The sequence below is a fragment of the Canis lupus genome, chromosome 22 (genome assembly GCF_011100685.1).
Source record: "Canis lupus familiaris isolate Mischka breed German Shepherd chromosome 22, alternate assembly UU_Cfam_GSD_1.0, whole genome shotgun sequence".
Lineage (NCBI taxonomy): Eukaryota > Metazoa > Chordata > Mammalia > Carnivora > Canidae > Canis > Canis lupus.
This window is the reverse complement of record NC_049243.1, coordinates 12,086,205-12,097,207: the sequence shown is the minus strand read 5'-3', so window position 1 is coordinate 12,097,207 and position 11,003 is coordinate 12,086,205. Positions and strand designations below refer to the sequence as shown.

Below are 11,003 nucleotides of genomic sequence, written 5' to 3'. Positions count from 1 at the left end.
ATTGCCTTAAAAATAAGGTATAAGGGGGCTCTAAGCATTCAATGAGGGAAAGATGCTTGTAATGTGCTACAACACTCCTATGGGGATTCTCTCATCCAACAACCACACTTCTGGCTTCATTCTTTAATTGCAGGGTGAAATTGCCTATACATCATGCTCTGTTATGTAAAGTAGTTGTGATTGGATGTATTATCATCATGGCATGATATTTCTGCCCCCGAGGAAGGTATTAAAGAGATTTAAAAAATCAACCTTTTTAACTATAGAGCTAGTGTAGCATCCAGAAAGTTAGGTTTCAGAAGTATTCATATTCTTGAAATAAAATTCATCTCATGAGCAGAGGAATGGATAAGAGTTGAATGTTGTTCAAAATGTCATGGGTAGAGAAAAAAATGGTAAGAATAGGACATTTTTTTATTGGCTTCTGTGACTTGTGGCTTCTCAAACTTTTATTAGCTAGATACCCTCTTTTTGGTAAGGTTTTAAAACAGCCACTGTAAAACTCCTTTTTAATTAAAATGCATTTTAAAGGAATGTTCTAGAAAGAATCTTACAAATAATTTATTCAAATCCTATGTAGTGATATAGTCTACCACTGAGCTATCCTCCCTCTAAAGACTGAGTATGTGTGGAGCAGAACTTTAGTTTCTAATAAATGAGTTGCTTATGTAAAGTATTCTATCAAGTCAAATCTTAGGTTTCTTTTTTTTTTCTCTTTTTCATTAGATCATTTTACATTTGCATCAGTTTATTTGCCATTTAAATTTTTTTCATAAATAGCATTATATGATCTTCATAACACCTGTTACAAGAGAAAAACATTATTTTGCACCTCTACTAGGTCAACACGGAAACCAAATCTCAGAAAGGTGCAGTATATTTTTCGCTCTAAAGTAATTTAGGGTTTATTTTCAGATATCTCCAAATGTAGTTAACACTTCATAAAGTTTCCCCAAATGGCCAATTCACCTAGACAATACGACTCAGACTCTAAACTGAATTCTGAGAAAAACTTAAGCTTTTTATTTGTAAAAGCTTTAACCTTGCCAATAACAGTACAAGAAATGTCATTTTTCATCTGGCTACAGTCAGCTTCTTATGGATCTCCACAGAACTGCTCCAATTCTCTTTGTCATGGAACTGAGAAAATTGAAGCTATTCATCAATCCCAAAGAGTAGCATGCTAGGGTGTAAGACTTCAATGACTTTGTTTTGACCTTGTTTTCTCTGGTGATTCAACATAGGTGAAATACACCTAGCTAGGTAAAGATTTCAAGGTCACTTTCAAAAATTTTTTAAAAAGGTATGAACTAATATTGATAGATCATCTTTATTTAAATTTGAGAAACTATATATCTAATGATAAATTAACGTTCTTTTTTTAAATAAAGATTTTATTTATTTATTCATGAGAAACAGAGAGAGAGAGTCAGAGACATAGACAGAGGAAGAAGCAGGCTTCCTAAGCAGGCCTGAGGTGGGACTCGATTCCAGGACCCTGGGATCACAACCTGAGCCAAAGGCAGATACTCAACCACTGAGCCACCCAGGAGTCCCTAAGTTAAAGTTCTTTACTGGTACAAACTATTGTACAGAAATAATGCTTGTGGAAAAAAAAAGATAATATTTAAATTTATTTAGCTACTTCTGATTACTGATCTCTTTACTCTTTTATGTATTTAGTCAATAATGATGTATTCTGTCAAAGGAATTTGTGAGTACAAATATCTTTAAGTAAATCCATTAATACTACTGGAAACTAATCTTCTGAAAATAGGTGAATCAAGCCATCTTTGTTTATGAAATCAACATATCATAATCTTTTGGCATAGTGATATTTCTGAACTCCACATCTTAAACTCTGAGACTCTTAGAACCAAACTTTCTGTCACCCAATGGGATATGCTTAAGGAACAAAAAAATAACATCTGACGGGGATCCCTGGGTGGCTCAGCGGTTTGGCTGCCTTTGGCCCGGCGCACGATCCTGGAGTCCCGTGGTCGAGATCATGCGTCAGGGCTCCCGGTGTGGGGTCTGCTTCTCCCTCTGCCTGTGTCTCTGCCTCTTTCTCTCTCTGTGTGTGTCTATCATGAATAAATAAATAAATACATCTTTAAAAAAAAATCTGAATTTTTATCAACCAGTCATATCATCTAAAGTAATAAGCATATCAAATTACTAATTTAACAAATATTTGTTATATTGAAATGTTGACCTGGCAAGGAGTTTTTGTTGTTGTTGTTGTTGAGAGACAAACATTGACATGATTATACAGTAAAAACTGCCTAACACTATCACCTCCCATGAATATTCTTTAACCTTGGAATAACTTTCTTAGTACAAAATGATGAAAGTATTTTGATAGCTGATTAATGCCATTTCTCCACTTATATTTGAAGGTATTTTTCCCATTGTTTCTTTATTCATGTTTGAACTTTGCAAAAAATCATTCACTGTGTGTGATACAAAAAGCACTTAGCATTTTAAAGTGTTATGGTTATACACTGTTGAATATCCAGGGTCATATTTATGTTTCACAAAAATTTTAGCCAACAGAAAATGACCCTTAGATATAACAGAGCTAAGAGAATACAAAAGAAGTGCAGTGTTTCCAGGGTACAAACTGTAAGTTACCTTTCAAGAAATATAACCACTAAAGATGCATTTTGAAAGTTGAATTTTGAGTCTTACATGTTCTGAATAGAACTTGTTTTATTTCCTATGGTAAAACGAATATATTAACATATAATATATAGATAACTGGTTGGGTAGAATTATGTAAAGAAGTAGACAAAAAAAAAGTAGACAGGTAGATAGATAGATGATAGATTTTTAAATTTTGTTTGAGTAGCTCCTTATTCTCTTTCTAAGCTACATAAAACTATATCTAAGGATAAGCAATAACCAAAATGTCACTTAGGTTTTATTTGAGTAAGTGAGGTAATTCATTCTTTTAATTGATTTTTTGTAAAGATGTAATATAGTTTTAAAGCAAATTATTTTCAAATGTTTACACACTGACTTTTTTATATGAATGAAAATGAATTATATCATTATAAATCAAACTTTCCAAATTAATACATGTAACAAGTAACATATTTGAACATTTTTTTTACTTCTCTAAGATAAAACATGTTAAAAATGTAAATACAAGGAAATGACTGAAGTAAAACGTTCAGTAAACGTAACGAACCATTCCCTGTGGAATGTTATCATCACTGTATTCAAGGGATTTCTCTGAAACACAAATCTTTGCTTTGAATTTCAGTGACTCAGATTGATAAACTTCATGAATTTGTCAGCACGTATTTTGCATTTTCCCTTTAAACGGACACATTCTTAGTGTTTAAAGATTTTATCTGTACCCGCTGACTATGAATCAAAAATGACAATTTTTCAGACTTATGACAAAAACTTCAGTATGCGAAAGATACTTCAGTAAGTTTTTTATTTGGCATAAGGGAGTGATAGAAAAATAATTTGCATTCTCTAAATGTGCCCAAATAATAACGTTATTTTTACATAAATGAAAAATTACTTCACTATATTTTTTTTTCCTTTTTTTAAATTTTTATTTATTTATGATAGTCACAGAGAGAGAGAGGCAGAGACACAAGCAGGCTCCATGCACCGGGAGCCCGATGTGGGATTCGATTCCCGGGTCTCCAGGATCGCGCCCTGGGCCAAAGGCAGGCACCAAACCGCTGCGCCACCCAGGGATCCCCTACTTCACTATATTATTCACAAGTTATCAAGTTTTATTTATTTAACATATACTATTTACCTTATATAGATGTATATGAAAAATGCAATCTTCGTAGGCATTTGCAAATACATGTCTATAAATGCTCAAAATAAAATCATTGACTGTAGAAGCTATCCTATTTGCTAAAATACAAAAGAACACACCCAGGTGACAGAAAAGAGAACTTTTTAAAGATTTTATTTTTTATTTTTTTTATTTTTTAAAGATTTTATTTATTCATAAGAGACACAGAGAGAAAGGCAGAGACACAGGCAGAGGGAGAAGCAGGCTCCATGCAGGGAGCCCGACATGGGACTCGATCCCGGGTCTCCAGGATCACACCCTGAGCCAAAGGCAGGCGCTAAACCGCTAAGCCACCCGGGCTGCCCTGATTTTATTTTATTTTTTAAATAATCTTTACACCCAACATGGGTGCAAACTTACAACCTTGAGATCAAAAGCTGCATACTCTACCATCCAGGTGCCCCCCCCAAAAAAACTTTTAAAAATTAAGACTAGTAACCATACAGAGGATAATTAGAGCAGAATCTACAATCATAAGTAAAGATCACTTACCAAAATGGATAATGTGCATATTCAAGTTGTTTAGGACCCTAATATGGTCTTCAAAATTACAAAATTTACAGGTCCATGAAATATAGTATTTTGCCATTCAGAACAGATACGAGATTTTCTTATTAGGAAGGTCTTAGTGTCATTATTCTAGTTCTGTGGCCCTTGACATCTTTTTATCTATCATACCTTGAAGAAAAACCTTTAAATTCAGTTAAGTTACATGAAAATATAAAATATGAATGAGAAAATGGAGGAATTGGCAGGTTAGTGAAAATGAATTCAGTCTGAAGAAGCCTACATTTTGCATGCTTGTTTTCCAATATTCTACAATATATTTGCTGTAACAAATTTACTCTGTTTCAAGTAAATTGGTTACTGAGTCTGAATGCTATTCCTAAACAAAGTCCTTTCAGGATTAGAGAAAGATTTTAAAAGAAGCAATGGAATAGCAAAAATAGCAAGAATGAGGTTTGGAACCAGGAAAGTCCCTGGCTTGCTTTGTGGAACAGCATATGATTCTAGTGCAGTTAGACCATATGGTGTATTGTAGAGATGATGGACCAGGCTGTGAAAGGTACCAAACTGGCAGGATAAGGAGGTTGGTGTTTATTTTGGTGGCAATGAGAAGAGACAATGGAGATTTTTAAGCAGAAGAACAAATGACAAAAACAAATCTGCGTTGTAAAGGAACATGATGATAATATGGCGGACAGTATATTAGTGGAAAAGAGACTGAAAACAGGGAGGTCAGTGAGAACGCTGCATTGACTCAGAGATAGGGTGAAAGTATCTGCTATCTGGAGTAGCATTGCATGGGCTTGAGAGAAATGGATAAATTTCACGCAATGTAATATAAAGAGCTGAGTTAAGAATGTAGAAAAAATAAATTAAAAAAAAAACCCACAAATCACCAAAATGGCTTATTTATTATAAAACTCAGATTTAAAAGATACACATTGATTAATACTTTTCATTACATTTTTTGTAGTTGATTAAATTTTTACTTCTCTTAGTATTAGTAAAAGAAGCTATAGAGAATTCCCTAATTTATAACTTTGATTTAAATGTTATACAAATATATATATATATACAGATATGCATGCATAACACACATATACATATATACACACCCATGCTTATGCACATATTATGGATGGAGTACCTAACCGAAGATATTTAAGAGAGCAGAGTCACCTCCTAATTTTTAAAAATTTCTATTCATGTTTAACTATTTCGATATTTTTTTTTTAAGTTATTTATGATAGTCACACAGAGAGAGAGAGAGAGAGGCAGAGACACAGGCAGAGGGAGAAGCAGGCTCCATGCACCGGGAGCCTGACGTGGGATTAGATCCTGGGTCTCCAGAATCGCGCCCTAGGCCAAAGGCAGGCGCCAAACTGCTGCGCCACCCAGGGATCCCTATTTTGATTTTCTTAATTGGGAAATACAACATACAGCTTTTTTTTTTCCATTATGGAAGACTTTCATTCATATACACATACGAATATATATATTTATATATACTATTTCATTCATATATAATTATTTCATTCATATAATATTATAGATTATATAGGTTTTTATCTCTTTTAAGAGATGCCCTCAGGTTTACTTGGAGCTACTAAAAAGAGGATGATGAAAATGAATATTTGAAATAGGGGTATTTGTAAAAAATGTAATGGGAAGTAACAAAGAGATAACTAAATAAATACACCTATATATGTAAACTCTATACACAATTTAAAAAGCTGTATCTTTTTCTTAAAAATTAATATTAAGGGAAACTGACACCACATAGATGCAAAAAACAAAGTAGATACCATTAAGCGTTACTGGTTGGTTTTATTTTATTTCACTATATTATGCTATGTTGATTTATATTAATGGAAGTAGATAATGGCAAGGAAATAAAGAATTAGATAAATCATGATCGTTTGTGTTTCTTTATGTTTCATCTAGAGTATTAGGTGGTAACAATATTTGATGCAGGTTCACTTTTAATTTGCTCAAGAGATAATAAGCAAGAGTAATTTGGAACATTAAGTATGTGTGCAGTAATCCCTCCTTATCCATGGATGATATGTTCCAAGACCCCTGTGGATGCCTGAAACTGCAGGTAACACTGAACACTATATATACTATTTTTTTCCTATACTGTACACACATACCTATGGTAAACTCTAACTTATAAATTAGCCACAGTAAGTGACTAACAATAATAACTAATAATAAAATATAACAATTATAACAAAATATAGTACTAAAAGTTACATGAATGTGAACAAAATATTGTGTACTCATCCTTCTTGTTATGATGTAAGATGATAAATGCCTCCCTGATGAGATGAAACGAGGTGAATGATGTAGGCATCAGGACATAACATTAGGCACTATTGACCCTCTGATCATACCTCAGCAGGAGGATCATCTGTTTCTGGATCACAGTTGATCACAGGTGACAGAAAATGTGGAAAGTGAAACCACGGAGGGGAGTGGCTGCTATATGTGTATTTTGTGTTCAATATATGGTAAATATTATGCTGGCAACAGAGTATAAAACAATTGGTAGAATTCAGTTCATCCTTTCAATGATCTTGTATTCTAGTTATTGAGATCTTTGTATTCAAGTGACTGCATATAAAATGCTGTGGTTCCTAAGTTGAAACTTTGGGAGCCTCCCAGGTAGAACTAAAACCAGCCTGTGTACTCATGGAGGATAGGGAGGGGCCACAGAAAGAGACCACTCCATACTGGTAGGTAGCAGGTTTAATAAGCAAGGGAACTTACTTGTGAGACTTGACTTAGGCAGCCACAAAATAAATAGATCTCTCTATACCTATCCACCAGAATCTTAAAATTTCATATACAGGCCTTAACTACATCAGTGTGCTTGGTTAAGGTAGTGCTATCACCACATTGCCTATCTCAAGATTTTATCTTTGGGGCAGCTTCTGGGAGTAGAGAAGGCAAGCAGAACCCATATTCCAGGGATGGGAAGGGGCTGAGGAGACTTTAACTTACCCACATCTAGCTCATGGGTCAAATCTGTGGTCATGTCTTCTTGGTGACATCCTCCAACAGTATGGCCACTTGACAAAATATTGAGATAACTCCCCAGCAATTCTGATAAACAGCCACTTCCTCAATGACCTATCATTACTTTCCCTCCACTGTCTACCTTCTGGAAAGGACTTTAGTGAGAAGGATAAAAATGTGGTCTCCGGTTCAAGCATTCAACTTCTCCACATCTTGACAGAATCACTTCTTAAAAAAATGAATGAATGCCAAGCAAAAGAGGTGTGAGTTGGGAAAAAATTTACCAGGTATGAAGAAGAAAGAGCAAGGCCACTGTCACTGAAGTATACTGATCAAGGCAAAGAATGGCAAGGAGATCAAAGGAGGAGACTACTGGTCCAACTCACTTAGGACCTCTTAGAACATGGTAAAGGGTTTTGATTGCATCATGTGTTAAATAAAACAAGCACAAGAATATATTAAACAAGGGAAAGAACAAAATTGGTCTTATATTTTTAAAATATTACATACTAGGCACTTGGGTGGCTCAGATAGTTAAGCTTCTGACTCTTGATTTTTTTTTTTTTGCTTTGTTTTGTTTTATTTGTTTGTTTTATTTTTTTATTTTTTTATTTTTTTGACTCTTGATTTTGGCTCAGGTAATGATCTCAGGGTCGTGAGATCCGGTCCGTCATTGGACTCCATGCTCTCTGCCTGAGATTCTCTCCTTCTGCCCCTCCCTCCCTGCTTGTGTGCACTCTCTCTCTCTCAAATAAATAAAATCATTACAATATAGAGAATACACTAGAAGTTCCTCATTGCAAATTCTTTTCTAGACTCATAGTAGTTTTGAATAATTTAAAACCAATTGTATGACTACTTCTATGTAAAACAATAAGCTCCCCAAATAATTAATAGTCACTCAATAACTAGGGACACAGTTGATTTTTTTAGGTCCAGTTTTGATAGCAAATGCTATTACATTAGATTACGATGTTAGATTTAAAAGGATTATGTGTGTTAATCATAATAAAATACAATGGTTTGCATCTCCCTAAAATTGATCATATTTAGTAATTTCTCAGGGAAAGTAAATGAGTTGCCTCTCACTTTTTTTTCTTTCATTGTGCAAATGATTTCAAACCAAGATGGCTACACAGATGCAGTAAGTTATATCAAAGTGTGAAGTATTTCCAGTGTAATATAATGAGTAGTGACTGGGGCAAACTGCCTATTTATGACCATGAAAAAAAATCCAAGTAAAGGGAGGCCTGGGTGGCTCAGCGGGTGAGTGTCTGCCTTTGGCTCAGGGCATGATCCCGGAGTCCCAGGATCAAGTCCCAAATCACGTTTCCTGCATGGAGCCTGTTTCTGCCTATGTCTCTGTCTCTGTCTCTGTCTCTGTCTTTCTCTCTCTCCCTCTGTGTCTCTCATGAATAAATAAATAAAATCTTTTTAAAAAATCCAAATATATTTTAATACATAATAGGAGAAAAGAAAATAAATTTGCGTGCAGTTTCAGTTCGTAATAAAAAATGACAAATGGAATATTCATCCCCTTGGTCTCTTAAATGAAACTGGACAATGCTTTAGGAATGCTTTGCTAAGAAAGGTTTCAGCTCCAGAAAATAGGCAAGTGATGACTCCTGTGAAAATCATCTCATACCCGTGAAGAAACCATAAAGTCACAACCTCATAGAATTTTTCGGCATAATGGAACTGTTAAGATAATTGAGTTCAAACCCTTTAGTTTTCAGGCAAAGTGACTGAAGATTTATGCCTCAGTATTCCCTATAATACACAATTTTGATTTGCTTTCCGTAGGAATCAGAACATCTGAAAAAACAGAGGATACTTACACTAACTTCTTCCAGTAAATATAAATGGAAGAGGAGAGTTTTCAAATAACATAAGAAATGATATTTAAAAATTAAATTCATGGGAAGAAATCTATTTAGTAGCCTGGGTAAAATGCACGAGATATAATGTGTGGGTGACTAAATATATAACTGAGAGAAAATGTTAATAACCTTACATTTTATCCACTGAATAATCTAATAGTTCTTTATTATTTATTGTTCATAAAAATCTGTATTCTTGTATTAAATAATACCATGCATTTGCAACATGTAATACAATGAATCATTTAAGAAAGTAAGATCAAGAGTGCCTTACCAGTTACAATGCCATTAAAAATATTATCATCACATTCATTCCAGAATCTACTTCATAGGACTGTTATGAGGATTCACCAAGTTAAAATGCATTCAGAATTTATTTACTTTTTAAAGATTTTATTTATTTATTTATTTATTTGAGGGGGAGAGAGAGAGCTCACAAGCAAGGGGAGGGAGAAGCAAACTCCCTGCTGAGCAGGGAGCCCCCCAGTGAAGATCCATCCCAGGACCCAGGGATCATGACCAGAGCCAAAGGCAGATGCTTAACCCACTAAGCCATGCAGATGCCCCCGCACTGAGTGCAGTGCTAAGCTTATAATCACATTTGAGAATTTCTTTTTTCCCAATAAGAGCAAATGATATGTGAAATATCTATTATGTATGTAATTTTGTGATATGATTATATATTGATATTTTAAAGTAAAAGAAAAGTCAATTCTTAGATTATCCAAGTCAGATATAAATGGTAATCTAAAGTCACTTCATACATATCAATCATTATCTGCTTTTATAAAATCTTTAATGTATTCAGAAGTCATTTCATGACAGTATCTCATTAAGTCCTAAGACCCTTTCTAGGTAAATAAAAAATTTATTAGTATTTTCATTTTTTAGGGGAGGAAACTAGGGTTCCAATAACTCAAGTAGGTGAAGTCTGTAATGACCCTGTGATCAGAACTCCACTTCTGCCTTCGTATTCTATGCTGCAATTGAAGATGAGCATATTCACAGTGCTTCAGGTGAAGCCCTTGGTATATGGTCGGTCCATTTACCATATCTATGAGGATTTTTGTGCTTGCTGGTTAACTTTATCAAAATTCACATTATTCTGATTTGTTAGGAATAAAAGTGATAGGAGAATGATTTCCTTAGGCATTTTTCAGAATTTCGGAGGTCACTCAAGAGGTCTTATGTTGAATAGGTCCAGTTTTTGAACTGAATTCACTATTATGAAAATATAATATCTTCAGAGAATGTCTAGGAATGATTTTGCTCACCTATGAATGGTATATTCTCCCGTTCAACTCTTTAATTGACCTAAAACACATTGTGCAGCTTTTGGTCATAATGACTTAATCCTAGAACAGACATTTTCTCAAAAGAAGGAAAAAACTCAAATTATATCGGCACGCAGTATAAAAATGTGATATCTTTGAAAAGAAGTCCTTTTGTTTTTTATTGTTTCTGGCATGCATCATTCTGCTTAGAATCAATAGAGTTAAAATTCATATTTTTATTTTATAGTTTTAGAAGAATTGCAGGGACATCCCAATTCATAAGTGGAATCTTCATTAGCTAATTACCTATTTGATCCAATTTTCCCCACTGATGGGTTTACCTGTTATGTAAATAGAAGTTAAGGGTGTTGGCAAATAGGAAATTCCAGTTATTTCTATTCACAGGCTGCTCAAAGCTCAGTTTGCATCAGAATAATATCTTAGATCCTTATTAGATAACCTTGTAAGAAGAACTCAGGTTTTTACCAGGAT

The 11,003-nt window shown here is 34.2% G+C and overlaps 1 long non-coding RNA gene across 2 annotated transcripts in view; it reads left to right on the top strand.

Annotated features, from left to right (window-relative positions):
- Positions 1-735: 735 nt before the first annotated feature.
- LOC119865195 overlaps positions 736-11,003 on the top strand; it is a 74,626-nt gene continuing 64,358 nt past the window's right edge. For both annotated transcript variants that reach the window (XR_005376310.1, XR_005376311.1), the window contains exons 1-3: positions 736-869; positions 6,281-6,437; positions 7,511-7,763. This is a non-coding gene — a long non-coding RNA (uncharacterized LOC119865195). The remainder of the gene's footprint in view (positions 870-6,280; positions 6,438-7,510; positions 7,764-11,003) is intronic.